Source organism: Macaca thibetana, chromosome 9 (genome assembly GCF_024542745.1).
Source record: "Macaca thibetana thibetana isolate TM-01 chromosome 9, ASM2454274v1, whole genome shotgun sequence".
NCBI lineage: Eukaryota > Metazoa > Chordata > Mammalia > Primates > Cercopithecidae > Macaca > Macaca thibetana.
This window is the reverse complement of record NC_065586.1, coordinates 21,714,133-21,732,285: the sequence shown is the minus strand read 5'-3', so window position 1 is coordinate 21,732,285 and position 18,153 is coordinate 21,714,133. Positions and strand designations below refer to the sequence as shown.

General features: G+C 43.4%; 2 protein-coding genes across 2 annotated transcripts in view; one reads left to right on the top strand and one right to left on the bottom strand.

Moving 5' to 3' along the window:
• The window catches only part of COMMD3 (COMM domain containing 3), a 459,390-nt gene extending 441,838 nt beyond the window's left edge, over positions 1–17,552 (bottom strand). The window contains exon 1 of the mRNA XM_050804076.1: positions 17,549–17,552. The gene's annotated coding sequence lies outside the window, so the exon portion shown is untranslated. The remainder of the gene's footprint in view (positions 1–17,548) is intronic.
• DNAJC1 (DnaJ heat shock protein family (Hsp40) member C1) overlaps positions 1–18,153 on the top strand; it is a 248,270-nt gene that overhangs the window by 135,042 nt on the left and 95,075 nt on the right. The gene's annotated exons all lie outside the window — the stretch shown is intronic.

The following is an 18,153-nucleotide window of genomic DNA, read 5'->3' as shown; positions in this document are numbered from 1 at the left end:
TGAATATTCCATTGTATGCCTGTACTACAGTTCATGTAATTATTTCTCCATTTAAGAATATTTTCATTGCTTCCAGGTTGGGTTTTTTTTTTTTTTTTTTCTTTTTTGAGACAGAATCTTGCTCTGTCACCCAGGCTGGAGTGCAGTGGCACGATTTTCTCAGCTCACCGCAACCTCTGCCTCCCGGGTTCAAGCAATTCTCCTGTCTCAGCCTCCTGAGTAGCTGGGACTACAGGCTCACGTTATCATGCCCAGCTCATTTTTCTATTTTTTAGTAGAGATGGGTGTTGTGTATAAAGTTTCGGAGCTGCAAAAGGAATAACATTCGAATAGAAAATTTTCTTTTTAACTCTCAGCAAGGCAAGTTACTTCTATAGAAGGGTGCACCCTTACAGATGGAGCAATGGTAGGAAGCGCCCACTTGGACAATGGAGGGGAAGGGGTTCTTATCCCTGGGCCCTGCTGCTGTGTTGTTCCCCTATTGGCTAGGGTTAGACTGCACAGGCTAAACTAATTCCGATTGGCTAATTTAAAGAGAATGACAGGGCGAGTGCTTTGGGGTAAGTGCTTTGGCAGGAGCCAGGGCAGAGCAGGTGGCAGGTAATCTGAATGAGTTAGGGTGGAGCAGGTGATCAGAATGAGTTAGGGAGGAGTAGATAGTCAGAATGAGTCAGGGTGGAGTAGGTAATCGAAAAAGGTTGCTTTATGAGGAAGTTAAGTTCAAAAGTAGAAGGCAAAGAATTGAACATACTGACATATTCTTTGCAAAGAAATTTACAACTCATATCTAACACAGGGTTTCGCCATGTTGGCCAGGCTGGTCTCAAACTCCTGGCCTCAAATGGTCTGCCCACCTCGCCCTCCCAAAGTGCTGGGATTGTAAGTGTGAACTACCACGCCCAGCATGTTTCCAGTTTTTACTAATTACAAGTAAAACTGCTGTAAACAAATTTCTTGTTTGAAGAGTTTATTTCTCTTGGGTATTGTGGAGTTACTGGGTCATATGGTAGCTCTATGTTTAACATTCTAAGGAACTGCCAAGCTTTTTCAAAGGGGCTGTACCATTTTACATTTTTACTAACAATATGTGAAAGATTCAGTTTCTTTGCATTCTCACCCATGTTTGGCATCATTATTTTTTATTTTAGCTCTTCCAACAGGCATGTAGTGATATCACTTTGTTTTATTTTCCATTTCCCTAATGACTGACCACATTGAATATCTTTCATGGCTTATTTGCCATCTATATATTCTCTTTAAAGAAATCTTTCTTCATGTCTTTTGCCTATTTTCTAATTGGGTTGTTTACTTTTTTGATGTTAAAGTTTGTGAATTCCTTAAATATTCTAGATGTGGGTCATTTATCAGATTTTTGATGTACAAATATTTTCTCCTAGTTATTTGTAACTTGTATTTTTATCTTCTTAACAGGACCTTTGGCAGAACAAGTTTTTAATTATGATAAAGTCCACTTTAGTATTTTTTTCTTCTATAGAATGTGCCTTTAGGTCATACCTAAGATCTTTTGTAACCATGCCATAGGTCCCAAAGAGTTTCTCCTGTGTTTTCTTCTAAAGATTTAGTAAGTTCTTTATCTTACATAAACTATATGATCCACTTTGGCTTATATTTCTCTAAGATATGAGGTTTAGGTTAAGGCTTTGGGGTTTTTTGTTTCTGGTTTGTTTTTGCCTATCAATAATCCAACTGTTTCATCACCATTTGTTTAAAAGACTATCTCTGTTTGTTTTTTGTTTTTATTCCCTGGAAAAGTTGCATAAGATTGAGGTTATTTCTTCCATAAATACTTAGAGGCAATCACTGGTAACGCCATCTTGGCTTTCTTGGAGGGTTGATTTTTAATTGGGTTCTCATTTATTTAATACTTACATGATCATTCAGATTTTATATTTCTTCCTGAGTCAGTTTAGCTTAGGTTGTGTTTTTCCCAGAAAGTTGTCAATTTGTTTAAATTATGGAACTAATTAGTATAAAGTTGATCACAGTGTCTTCTTATTTTAATTTAATGTTTATAGTAGTACTGTCCAATAGAACTTTCTGTGATATGGAAATGTTCTGTATCTGTGCTGTCTGCTATGGTATTGATACTGTTGGGCTGGGGGAGATCCCTGAATGCCAGTGGGACCTCAACCCCAGCTGGCGTCCACGCCCTTGACACTGTTGCAAGAATGAATTAAGGATAAGTCAGAAAATAGTGAAAATATGGAGATTTATCGCAAAGGGGAAAGTATATACTCAAGAAAGGGGAGTGCGAGCATCCTCAAGAGAGAGTCGCACATAGGATGTGGGGTTTCCGTCTTTATGGGTTTCTTTAACCAAGGGGTAGAATATTCATGAAGATTCCTGGAAAAGGGCAGAGATTTCTTAGAACTCTAGTGTCACCCAGTTTTTTTGTTTTTTTTCTGTTTTTTTGAGACGGAGTTTCACTCTTATTGCCCAGGTTTGAGTGAAGTGGCACGATCTCGGGTCACTGCAGCCTCCGCCTCCCGGGTTCAAGTGATTCTCCTGTCTCAGCCTCCTGAATAGCTGGGATTACAGGCGCGTGCCACCATGCCCAGCTAATTTTTTGTATTTTTAGTAGAGACAGGGTTTCACCATGTTGGCCAGGCTGGTCTCAAACTCCTGACCTCAGATGATCCGCCTTCCTTGGCTTCCCAAAGTGCTGGGATTACAGACGTGAGCTGCTGCGCCTGGCCTGTCACCCAGTTTTACACCAAATATGGATGTTCCTGAAACTGTCATGATACTGGTAGCTGTGTGATTTTTGTATGTTAATGAGCATATAATGAGGTTCTAGGTGAAACCTAGGTCAAATCCAGTGCCATGTTGGGACCAGTTGGTCTCAGCCAGCTTGGTCTACTCCTGGGTTTTCAGGGTCTTATCAGTCCGTAGCTGCAGCTATTTCAATAGATTCCTTTTGCTAGTCATGTGAAACTGCTGCCTGAAATTTTCTATTCTGTGATCACTTTGTATTATTCCTCTCTCAGCGACCACCTTGTATTATTCGTGTCTCAGCATGCGGCTCTTGAGCACTTTAAATTTGACTAGTATGACTGAGAGACTAGATTTTAAATTGTGTTGCCCTGTAAATACTTTAAATTTTACTTTAAATAGCTTCAACTGACTAACAGCTACCATATTGGCACACACCTATAGGTTGTGTAATGATGTCCTCCTTTTCATTCCTAATATTGGGTATTTGTATATTCTTATATTCCCTCTCTCTCTCTCTCCTTTTCAGGCCATTAATGTACTAGTCTTTTCAAAGAACCATCTTTTGCCTTTTTTGAGTCTTGTATATTGTATGCTTGTTTTCTTTGTTACTGATTTCAGCTGTTTTATTTTTACTTTCTTTGAGTTTAATTTGCAATTTTTCTCTCTCCTCTAAAGATGGAGAATTACTATACTGATATTTAGTCTTTCTTGTAATATAGGTATTAAAGGCTATAAATGTCCCCCTAGGGTCAGCATTAGCTGAAAAGCCAGTTTTAATAATTTGTGTTCTCATTTCCCATTTACTTAAAAAATAATTCTAGTTCTCCTTGTGATTGTTTTCTTGACCCATTGACTCTTTATGAGTCTGTTTCTTAATTTACAAATACATGAGAATGTTCTAGTTATCTTTCTGTAATTAATTTCCAGCTTAATTGTTTTATAATAGAACACACTCTGATTTCAGTCCTTTGAATTGTGTTGACACTCGCTTTATGGACTACTCTATAGTCAGCTGTTTTAAATATTTGATGTACTCCTGAAAGAATTGTGTATCTGTGGGTTCAGAATTACATATATGTCAATTAATTAAAGTCTGTTAACTATGTTTTTAAATCTTTTTATTATTATTAGTTTGGGGTTGCTTGTTTGACTAGCAATAAACATTTATCCATGTTTATTCGTGTATCAGTGACTTGCCTTTTTTTGTGCTAAGTAATATTCTATTGTATGAGTATATTAAAGTTTTTTAATTCATTCACTATTTGATGGACATTTGAGTTGTTTCTAGTTTTTTAACCATCATTAATAAATCTGCTATGAAGATTCAGGTGCAAGTCAAGTCTTTGTATGGACAGATGCTTTCATTTTTCTTGAGTAAATGCCTTGTGGGATAATGACTAGAACGCATGATAGGTATAGTTTAACTATTTAAGAAGCTGCCAAACTATTTTCTAGAGTAGCTGTTGATTTTTACATTTCCACCAGCAGTGTGTGAGAAGTGCAATTGCTCCACATCCTGGCCTACACTTTTTATCTTCACCCTCTTTAATTTTAGCCATTCTAGTGGATGTGTAGGAGTACCTCATTGTGATTCTGATTTTCAGCTCCCTAATGATTAATAATGCTGAGCATCTTTTCATGTGTTTTCCATTTGAATATCATGGTTTATGAAGTGTCCATTCAACCCTGTCGTCCAGTTTGTCTTATTGCTCAGTTTAAGAGCTTGTTATGTAATTCAGATAGAAGTGCTGTGTTCCTGTATGTTTTGCAGATTTGTTCTCCCATCATTTGGCCTGCTTTTTATTTTAGTAAAAGTATCTTTTGAAGAGTAAAGTTTTTAATTCATATGTTCAATTTTTTTTTCTTTTATACTTCTTTTTATATGTCATATTTAGGAAATCTTTGCCAAACTCGAAGTCACTAGGATTTTCTTCTGTTTCTTTCTAGAAGTTTTCTTTTTGTTTGCTTGTTTGTTTTTAGACAGAGTCTCACTCTGTCACCCAGGCTGGAGTGCAGTGGCATGATAACGGCTCACTGCAACCTCTGCCCCCAGGGTTCAAGCAATTCTCCTGCCTCAGCCTCCCAAGTATCTGGGACTACAGGCGCGTGCCCCACGCCCGGCTAATTTTTTGTATGTTTTAGTAGAAACAGGGTTTCCCGGGCCAGGCGCAGTGGCTCAAGCCTGTAGTCCCAGCACTTTGGGAGGCTGAGGCGGGCGGATCACGAGGTCAGGAGATCGAGACCATCCTGGCTAACATGGTGAAACCCCGTCTCCACTAAAAAATACAAAATCTAGCCGGGCGAGGTGGCGGGCGCCTGTAGTCCCAGCTACTCAGGAGGCTGAGGCAGGAGAATGGCGTGAACCCGGGAGGCGGAGCTTGCAGTGAGCTGAGATCCGGCCACTGCACTCCAGCCTGGGCAACAGAGCGAGACTCCGTCTCAAAAAAAAAAAAAAAAAAAAAAAGAGGGTTTCCCTGCATTAGCTAGGGTGGTCTCCATCTCCTCACCTCGTGATCCACCCGCCTTGGCCTCCCAAAGTGCTGGGATTACAGGCGTGAGCCACTGCACCTGGCCTCTAGAAGTTTTATAGTTTTATCTTATAGTTAGGTTTCTGATCTATTTTAAGTTACCTTTTTTGCAAATAGGGTGAGGTAAGGGTCAAAGTTTATAGTTTTTTCTTTTTGAGACAGGGTCTCACTTGGTCACTGAGGCTGGAGTGCAGTGGCACACGATCTTGCTTCACTGCAGTCTCTGCCTCCTGGCTCAAATGATCCTGCTGCCTCAAGTAATCTTCCCACCTCAGCCTCTTGAGTAGCTGGGACTACAGGCGCACGGCACCATGCCTAGCTAATTTTTGTACATATTTTAAATACAGGCAGGGTTTTGCCATGTTACTTAGGGTGGTCTTGAACCCCTAGACTCAAGTGACCCACCTGCCTTGGCCTCCTAACTTCCTTGACAGGCCTGAGCCACCACACCTGGCCATTTTATCTTATTTTTGATGTTGGAAAGCATTCAGTCTTTTACCACCAATTGTGTTAGGTGTAGGCCTTTAACAGATGCTCTCATCTAGGTGAGGAAAGTTACTTCTATTTCTAGTCTGCTGAGAGTTTTTATCATGAATAGATCTTCTTTTCTGCATGTAATAGCATGATTATGTGGTCTTTTCCTTTTATCTGTTAATATAGTGAATTCTACTGGTTGATTTTAAAATCCTAAACCAGACTTGAATTCCTGGAATAAACTTCATTTGGTCATTATGTGTTAGCCTTCTTATATATTGTGGAGTTAGTCTGCAAATTTTCTTTTCAGTTTATGTCTATGTTCATATTGGTCTATAATTTAGTTTTACTTTAACATTTTTGTCTATTTTTTATGTCCAGTGACAGTGATATTGACCTTATAGAACACATTGGGAAATGTTCCCTCCTCTGTGTAGAATTTCATCTATTTCTTCTTATGGGTTCTTTGATGGTTTGTGTATTTTAAGAGGTCTGACCATTTCATCTAACTTGTTGAGTGTACTGGCATGAATTGTTTCTAATAGTTAGTTATTTTAACATCTATAGAATTTATAGTGATGTCTCCTCTCTTATTTCTGATATTAGTAATTTGTTTCTTCTCTGTTTTAGCCTCTCTTGAGCTACATCAGCTTTTGGTTTTGTTGATTTTTCTGTTTTTTCAGTTTTGTGTGTCATTGGTTTCTGCTCTTATATACCTGTCTTCTACTTTGTTTGTTTGTTTTTTTGTTTTTGTTTTTTTGTTTTTTTTTCTGAGATGGAGTTTCACTCTTATTGCCCAGGCTGGAGTGCATTGGCGTGATCTTGGCTCACTGCAACCTCCGCCTCCCGGGTTCAAGCGATTCTTCTGCCTCAAGTAGCTGGGATTACGGGCATGCGCCACCATGCCTAGCAAATTTTGTATTTTTAGTATAGATGGGGTTTCTCCATGTTGGTCAGGCTGGTCTCGAACTCCCAGCCTTAGATGATCCACCCATCTTGGCCTCCCAAAGTGCCAGGATTATAGGCGTGAGCCACCTCACCTGGCCTTGGTCTTCCTTTTCTAATTTCTTAAAAAGTGGAAGATAAGGTTGATTTGAGAACTTCCTTCTTTTTCTAAGTGTTAATGCTTTAAATTTCCTCTGAGCATTGGTTTATTTAAATATAGTTTATGGCCGGGCACGGTGGCTCATGCATGTAATCCCAGCACTTTGGGAGGCCGAGGCAGGCAGATCACCTGAGATCAGGAGTTTGAGACCAGCCTGGCCAACTTAGTGAAACCCTGTCTCTACTTGAAATACAAAAATTTGCCAGGCATGGGGGCACGCACCTGTAATCTCAGCTACTTGAGAGGCTGAGCAGGAGAACTGCTTGAACCCGGGAGGCGGAGGTTGCAGTCAGCCACGATCACACCACTGCACTCCAGCCTGGGAGACAAAATGAGACTCGGTCTCAAAAAAAAAAAGTAGTTTATTTTTTTTTATATTTATTTGTGTTATGTATATTATATTTTAGCTTTAGCCCACAAATTTTAGTATCATATTTTCATTTTTATTCAAATTAAAACATATCCTAGTTTCCCTTGGTTCTTTAGGCCATGTTTTGTTTTTTAACAGAAGGTATTTTACAGAAATCTTTCTCATACTACCTCCTGTTTGCATATGGTTTTTAGTCTTGTTATTATTATTTAGGTGTTACTATCACAGGAAAGAGGTCCAGATCCTAGACCCCAAAAGAGTGTTCTTGGATCTCACACAAGAAAGAATTCAGGGAGAGTCCACAGTGCAAAGCAAAAGCAAGTTTATTAAGAAAGTGAAGGAATAAAAGAATGGCTACTCCATAGACTGAGCAACCCCAAGGGCTGCTGGTTGCCCATTTTTATGGTTATTTCTTGATGATATGCTAAACAAGAGGTGGATTATTCATGCCACCCCTTTTTAGACCAACTAGGGTAACTTCCTGATGTTACTGTAGCAGGACGAGCCATAGACAAAACTCCTCAGACACCAAGTTAAAGAAGGAAGGGGTTTATTTGGCCAGAGGCATTGGCAAGACTCCTGTCTCAAGTGCTGAGCTCCCCGAGTGAGCAATTCCTGTCCCTTTTAAGGCTCACAACTCTAAGTGGGTGCGTGTCAGAGGGTCGTGAGCAGTGGATATGTGACTGGGGGCTGCATGCACCAGTAATTAGATCGGAACAAAACAAGATAGGGATTTTCACAGTGCATTTCTATACAGTGTCTGTAATCTATAGATAACAGAACCAATTAGGTCAGGGGTCGATCTTTAACTACTAGGCCCAGGGTGTGGCACCAGGCTGTCTGCCTGTGGATTTCATTTCTGCCTTTTAGATTTTACTTCTTCTTTCTTTGGAGGCAGAAATTGGGCATAAGACGATATGAGGGGTGGTCTCCTTCTTTATTCCCCCCTTTTGAGACTCTCACTCATTTTATTAGTGGGAGTTCTCACTTTCATTTTCACTACCCATGTCTTCTTGCAAGACAGATTGATAGTGATTTATATAGTATCCTTGTGCTGAAGCATTTTGGTGAACTAAGGTAGTGATGAAGCTTTTTATCATTTGAAGAAGTGCAGGTATCAAACAAGAGAGCAGTAGGCAGGTTCCTATTATTATTATTATAACTCCTATTATTAGAGTTTTAAATCCTCCTAACGCTGGGAACCATTTTCCAAACATGGCCCCAGGATCAAATCCATGCCACACTTGCACGGGCACATGTGCCAGTTTTGTCGTATCTCTAACTATGTCTTCAACTACTTGCCCTTGATCATCTATTTATAGACAACAATTAGTAAGGTTAAATTTCCCACAGACCCCTCCTTCAGCTGCTAGCAAGTAGTCGAGAGCCAATCTATTTTGATAGATAGCATTTCTCATCTGAGTTTCTTGCTGGGCCAGAATAGTCAAGGCTCTGCTGGTTTTTTTAGTGATTATTTCTAAGGCAGCTTGTAACCATATGAATTGGTTGATCATGTAAATGGGGGTCCGGTATCCCCACGAGCCATCTTGTGCCCAAGTAACAGGCGTATAATATTGTATGATTCTCTCAGTGGGCCATTCATCATCTTTCCAATTTCCTATAGCTATGCTTCTCTTTTCACGGGAAGCATAGACCGGGAAGCCCAGGAGTTTGCCTGTTTTTATAGAAAGTAAGAAGAAAGATGGTTTAATATTGCCAATAACACAACTACCTGCCCACTGGTCAGGTAATTTGGCATAAGCTCTATGCCCACATACCCAGTATAATCCAGTGGGGACTGTCCAGTCCCGGTGGGACTCCGGGTGGGTCCACACGGTTTGCAACTTTGGGAATTTGCTAAATGGATTCCTCTCTGTTTGATTTGAACTCCATCAAGTGACTGCTTCTGTGGTAGCATTACACAGTTTCTGTCCCAGACAACTAAGTCGTCCTACGGGGTGAGTGAACTCTTTTCCTTCTCTAGCTATGCAATATTGTCCAATAATTGAGGCTTTTAGGACCCAGAAATTATCAGGGTGATTCTTTTGAGCTGGGAATTCATCAGGAACTGGGTCTGTAGGTACTAATTCTCGGACTTCCTATGGCCGTTGATCTTTTATTACAGTTCCTCCACATACGTAATATGAAGTGACATTGAGAGACTGTGCTACATCCTTGGCTAATTGGAAAAACAAATTTCTTGTTTTTCCTGGAATTTCTGGTACTGGTACATTTAGTTCATCATAGAAAGTTTGAAACACTGGTTCAGGAGAGGGTTCGTAAACTTCTCCTCGAACCAAGATATTTACTCGAGGATCCAGTCCGGCCCCATCGATTCCTAAGGTCACAAGCTCCCCTTTTTCCAGTGAGGATCAAGGGGATTGGTTATTACTAGCTCTAAGGGGTTACATTGTCCTTTAGTACAGGAAAAGCCATTTTTTCCTCGCTGAAGATGGCCTGGATCCTTTCCAGTTTTTATCCAAGTGGCCCAAATGACACACGACCAGTATCCACATTCATTTCCACACAGTCCTAATTCATGACAAAAGTACTTATTTTCAGTCATACAGCCTTTTTACCAGCTAAAAGAGCCACATCCTCTTCCTAACTTATTGCTATTATTGACGGCACAGGCATCAAATTTCAAGATTATGCGTTTGGGCACCCCTTTTTCTTCTGTTCTGGCTAATACTTTACTTGTATCATTTATGAGTCCCCACCAGTCTTCAGTCCTTAATCTTACTTCAAAAACTGTGGACATGGGAGGCTCAGAGGGGTCATAACACACATCTGGTCAGTCATTTCCTGGGCCACATACCTTGTACTGTGTCATTATGTAAACATGTTCCTTTTAAAGTTCCTAGGCATTCATAGTAACTATAGAACAGAAAGATTGTTTTAACTTGTTGCCCTACCTCGGTAACCTGATGTATACACTGAGAGCAGTCTTCCATGTGGGGAAAATCAGTGGAAGTTTTTACTATACAAGTCCAAATTATAAGGAAAATGAGTCCCACGATGATTCTTCCCATGCTTCGGCCGTGCGTAGACCAGTCAGCTTCCAGGTGTGACTGGAGTGGGGCTTGTCGTCCTCCTCAGAGTCACTTTGTGGGGGTTGTCCAGGCTCAGCTTTGCCTCCCAGGTTTCATCGGCTACAGGTTTCACATGGCTGTGGTGGATCCAGGCTGGGACTCCTTCTACCTTTACAGCTGTGGGAGTGGTCAGGATGGCGGTCTGAGGTCCTTTCCACCGTGGCCACAAAGGGGCTATATTCCAGTCCTTGATCCACATGCGATCACCTGGAGAGAAAGGGTGAACTGGGGAGAATAAGCTGATGGGACACCTCTCATTTACCCAAGTTGAGATTGTTTGTGTAATTTTTCCTAAAGCCTGTAGCTGTCGCTGTAATTAAATTTCACCTAACTCCCAGGGAGGGCCTGGAAGCTCCCGTAGTATAGGAGGAGGCCTATGATACAGTATTTCATAAGGGGAGTATCCTGTTTTCTTAGAAGGAGTGCATCTAATTTTAAACAATACTGTAGGAAGGGCCTGTATCCACTTTAATCCTATTTCCCAACGTACTTTCCCTAAACTATTTTTGACAGTCCGATTCATTCGCTCCACCTTTCCGGAACTTTGAGGTCGGTAGGCGGCATGTAGCTTCGAAGTGATTCCTAGTGCTTTTGCTGTCTTCTATACCAAGTCAGCCACAAACGCCGGCCCGTTGTCTGAGCCGATTCGTAAGGGCAGTCCAAACCTAGGAATAAGATCTCAGAGAAGCACACGGGTTACCTCTTAGGTCTTTTCAGTTCCTGTTAGATAAGCCTGCACCCACCCAGAGTAAGTACACACAAGAACCAGCAAATACTTGTTACCTCCACATTTCGGCATTTCTGTGAAATCCACCTGAAGATCCTCTAAAGGAGCTGTTCCATAAGCTTGTCTGCCGGGTGGAACAGTGGGGCCTTGCCTCGCATTGTACTGTCAGCAAGTAACGCACCATTGTGCTACTGCTTTGGCAAGGGCTAGCAAGTGTGAGACCTAGAAGTACCGGCCTAACAGTTTTTCAAGTGACTCTTGACCTAGATGAGTGATTTCATGCACAGCCAATACGATTGTGGCTCCTAGCAACTGTGGCACAGCTACCCTCCCATCTGGCAATCTGATCCATCCTCCTTTTATTACTTGCCCCCCTTCTGCGTGGAAGAAGTCTTTTTCTTCCTTAGAATAGGTAGGTACCGGCCGGACACGGTGGCTCATGCCTGTAATCCCAGCACTTTGGGAGGCCGAGGTGGGCGGATCACGAGGTCAAGAGATCGAGACTATCCTCCTGGCTAACACGGTGAAACCCTGTCTCTACTAAAAATACAAAAAAAAAAAAAAAATTAGCCGGGTGAGGTGGTGGGCGTCTGTAGTCCCAGCTACTTGGAGGCTGAGGCAGGAGAATGGCGTGAACCCAAGAGGCGGAGCTTGCAGTGAGCCAAGATCGCGCCACTGCACTTCAGCCTGGGTGACAGACTCCGTCTCAAAAAAAAAAAAAGAATAGGTAGGTACCAGGTCAGGTGTTTGAGGGAGTAAGGGGGCTACTACTGATGCCCATTAAGGGGTAGATGTTGCTTTTCGAGCTTCTGAATCAGCTCGAGAGTTTCCTAAGGTCACTGAGGTGGAGGCTCACTGATGTCCCCTGCAGTGCATGACTGCCACCCTCTAAGGTTTCCACACTGCCTCCAATAATTGTAGAATTTCTTGTTGATATTTTTTGTCCTTTCCCCCAGAGTTTAACAGACCCTTTTCCGTATATAATGTTCCATGCACTTGGAGGGTTAGAAAGGCATATCGAGAATCAGTGTAAATGCTTACCGTCTTACCTTCAATGAGTTTTAGAGCCCGAGTTAAAGCAATGAGCTCAGCCTTCTGGGCTGAAGTACCCTGTGGCAACAGTTTGGCTTCAATGACAGTATCCAGAGTTACCACTGCATATCCTGCACATCTTTCTCCTTGTGGGTTAACGAAGCTGCTCCCGTCCACATATAATTCCCAGTCTACTGATGCCCTTGGCTGGTCCCGAAGGTCAGGTCTGCTAGAATAGACTGAGTCCAACACCTCTACACAGTTATGCTCGACCGGGCTCTCTGAACTGGGAGCAGGGTGGTGGGATTTAGGGGGTTACAGACTTCGGTAGTTACGTGGGGATTTTCACATAGCAAGCTTTGGTACTTGGTTAATCTAGCATTTGTTAGCCAATGATGTCCTTTGGTATTCATCAAAGTTACCACAGCATGGAGGGCCTTTATATTCCAGTTTTGCCCAAGCGTTAGTTTATCTGCTTCTTGCGCTAACAGGGTTGTTTCTGCCAGGGCCCTTAGACGTGGTAGCCAGCCTTTGGAAACCCCATCTAGTTGTTTTGAGAGACAGGCCACTGGCCTTGGCCAGGGCCCCACAGTCTGGGTTAAAAACTCCAACTGCCATTTTTTCTCTTTCTGACACATGGAGTGTAAAGGGCTTTGTCAAATCTGGTAGTCCCTAGGGCTGGGGCCAACGTAAGTTTTTCCTTTAACTTACAAAATGCTTGCTGTTGTAGAGGCCCCCAATCAGAAGGCTCCCGGTCACCCCCCTTTGTAACCCCGTACAAAGGTTTGGCTAGTACTGCAAAGTTTGGAATCCATAATCTGCAAAACCCTACAGCTCCTAGAAATTCCCTTACTTGCCTCTGGTTTTAGGTTCCAGTAGGCTGCAGATGACCTACTTTCTTTCTGACCCCAGGCTGCGCTCCCCTTTCCAAATAGTGAATCCCAGGTAGCGTACCTGCTATCTGCAGATCTAAGCTTTGTTCTAGGACACCTTATACCCACAGTCCTCCAGGTGCCGAAGCAGGGCATCAGTCCCTTTTGCGCAACCGCCTGCCGTGGAGTGTCCCAGCAGAAGGTCGTCCATGTACAGGAGCAAGACGCAGCCTAGGTCTTTAGCGGGAAACTTTTGCAGGTCTCGAATCAGGGCCTCCCCGAAGATGGTAGGGGAGTTCTTGAACCCTTGGGGAAGCCGGGTCCAAGTGTACTGAGTAGTGACACCTGACTCTGGATCTTCCCACTGAAAGGCAAACAGCTTCTGGTTCTCAGGAGCTATTCTGATGCTAAAGAAGGCATCTTTTAAGTCCAGACAGGTAAACCAGCTGTCCTCAGCCGGCAGCAGCCCTAACAAAGTGTAAGGATTAGGAACTGTTGGGTGCGGAGTCACTGTAGCTTGGTTGACCAAGCGCAAGTCCTGTACTGGCCAGTAGTCCTTGGTCCCTGGCTTAGGGACAGGCAGCAGGGGGGTGTTCCATGGAGACTGGCAAGGAATAGGCTTTCAAGCACCTGAGATGAACCTGGATTCCTTCGAGAGCTTCTCTGGGAACCAGATACTGCTTTTGTCTAATTGGTTGGGCCCCAGGCTTAACTTCTGTGGGTACGGGGGCTTGGTTGACCACCAGTCTCGGAGGGTTATCCTCTGCCCATACTCAGGGCCGTCACTCAGCTAAAGCTGGTTTTATGTCTTGGCCTGGCTCGGTTAGAAAAAGTCTCAATTCTTCCCGGGGGACCGTAAGGGCCATGATAACTCCTGTTCCCGGTAACTTTAGCTGTAAAGAACCCTGTTTTGTAAAAGAGATGATGGCTCTTAGCTTGCTAAGCAAGTCTCTTCCCCGCAAGGGCAAGGGACAGCCAGGCATGTACAAGAACTGGTGAACTATCTCATGTCCCCCCACCGAGCAGGTCTGTGGTAGAGAGGAAGCCTGCTTAGTGGAAACTCCTGTTGCTCCGATTATATCAATGATTTTCTTGGATAAGGGAGCTACCGGGGTGGTCACTACTGAATGTTCAGCACCAGTATCAACCAAAAACCTAATGTCCTTGCCCCCAATTGTAATCCTGACCGTGAGCTCCTTGGGGGCACTTGAACCCCGTCCCTTTCAGTCCAGTAGCCCTTCAGCCAGATTGAACAAAGCTCCCTCGTCTTTATCTGAGGTCTTTTGTTCCGAACCACTTTGCTTTTCCTTCAGCTGGGGACACTTACCTTTCCAATGTCCTATTTCCTTACAATAGGCACATTGGTTATGTCGCAAGCATGGGTGATTAGACTGGGTATTCTTCCCTGAACCCCCCTTTCCCTCTCCTTTCAGGGAAATCCCCTTAATGGCCGCGGCCGGTAAGTCGGCGTTTCACCTAACCTGGTGTTCACCTTCCTGATGGCTTTCTCTGCGGCTTGTTGCATCTCTATTCACAAACACTTGATTGGCTATTTTCAGTAACTGTGAGATGTTCATACCCACAAACCCAGCCTGTTTCTGCAGTTTTCTCCTGATATCTTCTGCGCTTTGACTAAGGCCATGTTAATCATGCACTGATTTTCAAGACTATCTGGATCAAAAGGAGTGTACATACAGTAAGCCTTACACAGTCTTTCATAGAATTGCACTGGACTCTTCTCTTTTCCTTGGATGACCTCAGAGACCTTATTTACATTTGTAACCTTTTGAGCCCCTTTCTTTAGACCTTCTATTAATGCCTCACGGTACCATCTTAGCCTCTCCATGTCTGGTCCCTCGTTCGGGTCCCACTGGGGGTCTGTTCCTGGCAGTTGAATTCTTATATATTTTGGGGGGTTTTGGTAATTGGCTGGGACATGCTCCTCTAGCCACTTAGTTACTGCCTGGAGCAGCCTTCGCCTTTCATCTGTATTAAAGAGGTACATGAGCAGCTGGTGGCAGTCAACCCAAGTAGGATTATGAGTCTGTATAATAGTTTGGAGCAAGTCAATTAAAGCTTGAGGCTTTTCAGTGTAAGATGGAGTATTATTTTTCCAATTGAGGAGGTCAGCAGAGGTGAAAGGTTGATACACAAAGGCACGCCTTTCCACCATGTGTCCATCCTCATCTACTCCAGTATATCGCTGCTCTCTCAGGGGCATTTGGATTCCAGTCTTGGGCTGTAAGCTGGCTGCCAAGGGAGGAGTTTCTCCCATGGTTTCACTTCCTCTCTTGTCTACTCTGGGTGGTCTAGGGATGTGGTCATCTGGTGGAGGTGGAGGTGCTGTGAGCTCCGGGGTGGGGAGCCCTTCCTTCCAATAAGGAGGGGGTATTGCTGGTACCAGTTCCTGCCATGATTCTTCTGGTATTAGGTCAAACAGGACTTTTGGTGCCGACTTCCCTCAGCGGGTGGAGCGAGGACCTTCCTTAACTAACTGTCCCTTTGCTACTAGTACTGCTGCTGCCTGTCCTCTTAACCACTGTGGGGGGTTCAAAACTAGCTATAACCAAGAATCTATATATGGGAACTGATCTGGGTACCCTGACTTACAGGTTACCCTGTGCTATACCTTCAAGACAAGGGACCTGTCCAGGCTTCCTTCTGATGGCCAACCCATCTCTAATGCTGGCCAGTCTATCTCACACAAAGTTCTAAGTTTTCCTGGTGTCATGGTGACTCCATAGTCTTCCTTAAATCCCTTTTTGAAATTTTTCAACATAGTTCCTAGTGGGGTAGGCTTACTTTATGCCTGACCCATGTTTCCTTGAGACAAACACCACGCTCACACCACATGCACACCACAAAACAAAGAATGGGTAAAAAGGGCACACACACACACGTTTACAGTTTACTCCAAACCAGAATCAAAAACCAAAATCAGAGTATCAAGAAATCTAAGCCAGGTCAAAACCAAAACCAAAGTATCAAGCAACCCAAGTCAAGGCAAAAACCTACACCAAAATACCAGTACAGGCACACCGTGGGTGATCAGGCCACGCTTCCACTCAAATGGAGTAGGCAAGTTCCCAAGACCGGTCCTGTCAATTCAAACCAAGTCCAAACCAAAACCAAAACCAAAACCCAACCAAAGCACCGATAAAGGCATGCTGTGGGTGATCAGGCCACGCTTCCACTCAAATGGAGTGGGCAAGTTCTCAGGACTAGTCTTACCAAGTTTCAGATGTATGGACTCCAAGTACCAGTTCCTTCCCAGTGTTCAGCCACTGCGTTGATCCTCCACAGGGGCCTGCTACACACTGTTCTGGCGAGGTGTCCCACCGGGACAAATGCCTACCTGGGAGCGCTCTCAGGATCTGTTGCTTGGCCTGGTCGGAGTCCTCCACAGGGATGTTGCACAGGGCAGGCTCAAGCTGCCTAAGGAGCTGCCTCGACCATCCGCCAATCACCTCACTTCCCGGTCAGGGAAACAAGAAATACAGCAGGACAAGCTGCAGACAAAACTCCCCAGACACCAAATTAAAGAAGGAAGGGGTTTATTCAGCCGGGGGCATTGTCAAGACTCCTGTCTCAAGTGGCAGGCTCCCCTAGTGAGCAATTCCTGTCCCTTTTAAGGGCTCACAACTCTAAGGGGGGTGCGTGTGAGAGGGTCGTGATTGATTGAGCAAGCAGGGGGTACGTGACTGGGGGCTCTATGCACCGGTAATTAGACCAGAACAAAACAAGATAGGGATTTTCACAGTGCATTTCTATACAATATCTGTAATCTTTAGATAACCAATTAGGTCGGGGTCAATCTTTAACTACCAGGCCCAGGGTGTGGTGCCGGGCTTTCTGCCTGTGGATTTCATTTCTGCCTTTTAGTTTTTACATATTTCTCTGGAAGCAGAAATTGGGCATAAGATGATATGAGGCGTGGTCTCCTCCCTTATTACCATGGCATTTGCAAACTATCATGGCGCTGGTTGGAGTGTAGCAGTGAGGACCACCAGAGGTCACTCACATCGCCATCTTGGTTTTGGTGGGTTTTGGCCGGCAGCTTTACTGCAACCCGTTTTATCAACAAGGTCTTTATGACCTGTGTCTTGTGCCAACCTCGTTTCTGTCTCATCCTGTGACTTAGAATGCCTTAACCATCTGGGAATGAAGCCCAGTAGGTCTCAGCCTCATTTTATCCAGCCCCTACCTAAGATGGAGTTGCAGTGGTTCAAATGCCTCTGACATTACTGTTTTTGAAATTTGGGGTAAGCATTAAATTCATTTATATATAGTATTAATATTGACATTTGGGGTTTAAATCTATTAGGATTTGCTGTTTATCCCTCTTGTTTCAAATTTGTTCCTGTGTCCTCTTTTGCTTTCTTTTGGATTAATTTTTAATATTTTATTTCTCCTTTCTATGAAATTGATGCAGTTATATACTCTTTTCATTTTATTTTATTTTTAGTGAAAAATTTACCACAGCCTTGTTTGAATTTCTTTGCCTTTTTCCAGAAAATGCAATGGGTTTAGAACCTTTACCTCATCTGTCTTCCTCCTGCCTTTTGTGTTAGGAGCTAATTTTATCTCCTTAAAATTCATGTTGAAGTCCTGACCCCCCATTACCTTAGTATGTGACCTTATTTGGAAATAGAGGATCTTTGCAGATGTAATTAAATGAGGTCATACTAGAGTTTTTATCTATAGAACTGTGTGATTAAGCAGCATTAGCTCTCTTAGAGTCCTTTGTTTCAAAGCCTGTGTTCTCTTTCTCATTGAACTTGTATCTGTGGTTTCTGTGGTTGAACTTACCATAGAAATGTGCACACATTAGACCCTCAGTAAGTACTTGTTAAGTTAATCAAGCGCCCAATTAGTCATAGTGACCTCTGCTGAGAGAGCATAATCTTGGGAAGAGTGGGAGACAAGATCCTGGTCTCTAACGGTTGGAATACTTCAATTCTAGTTTTGGGGGTTTTTTTGTTTTTTTTTGAGGCAGAGTCTCACAGTGTCTCCCAGGCTGGAGTGCAGTGGCGCCATCTTGGCTCACTGCAACCCCCACCTCCTGGTTTCAAACAATTCTCTTGCCTCAGCCTCCCAAGTAGCTGGGATTACAGGTGCGCACCACCACACCTGGCTTATTTTTTGTATTTTTTAGTACAGATGGGGTTTCACCGTTTTTGGTCCGTCTGGTCTCAAACTCCTGACCTCGTGATCCGC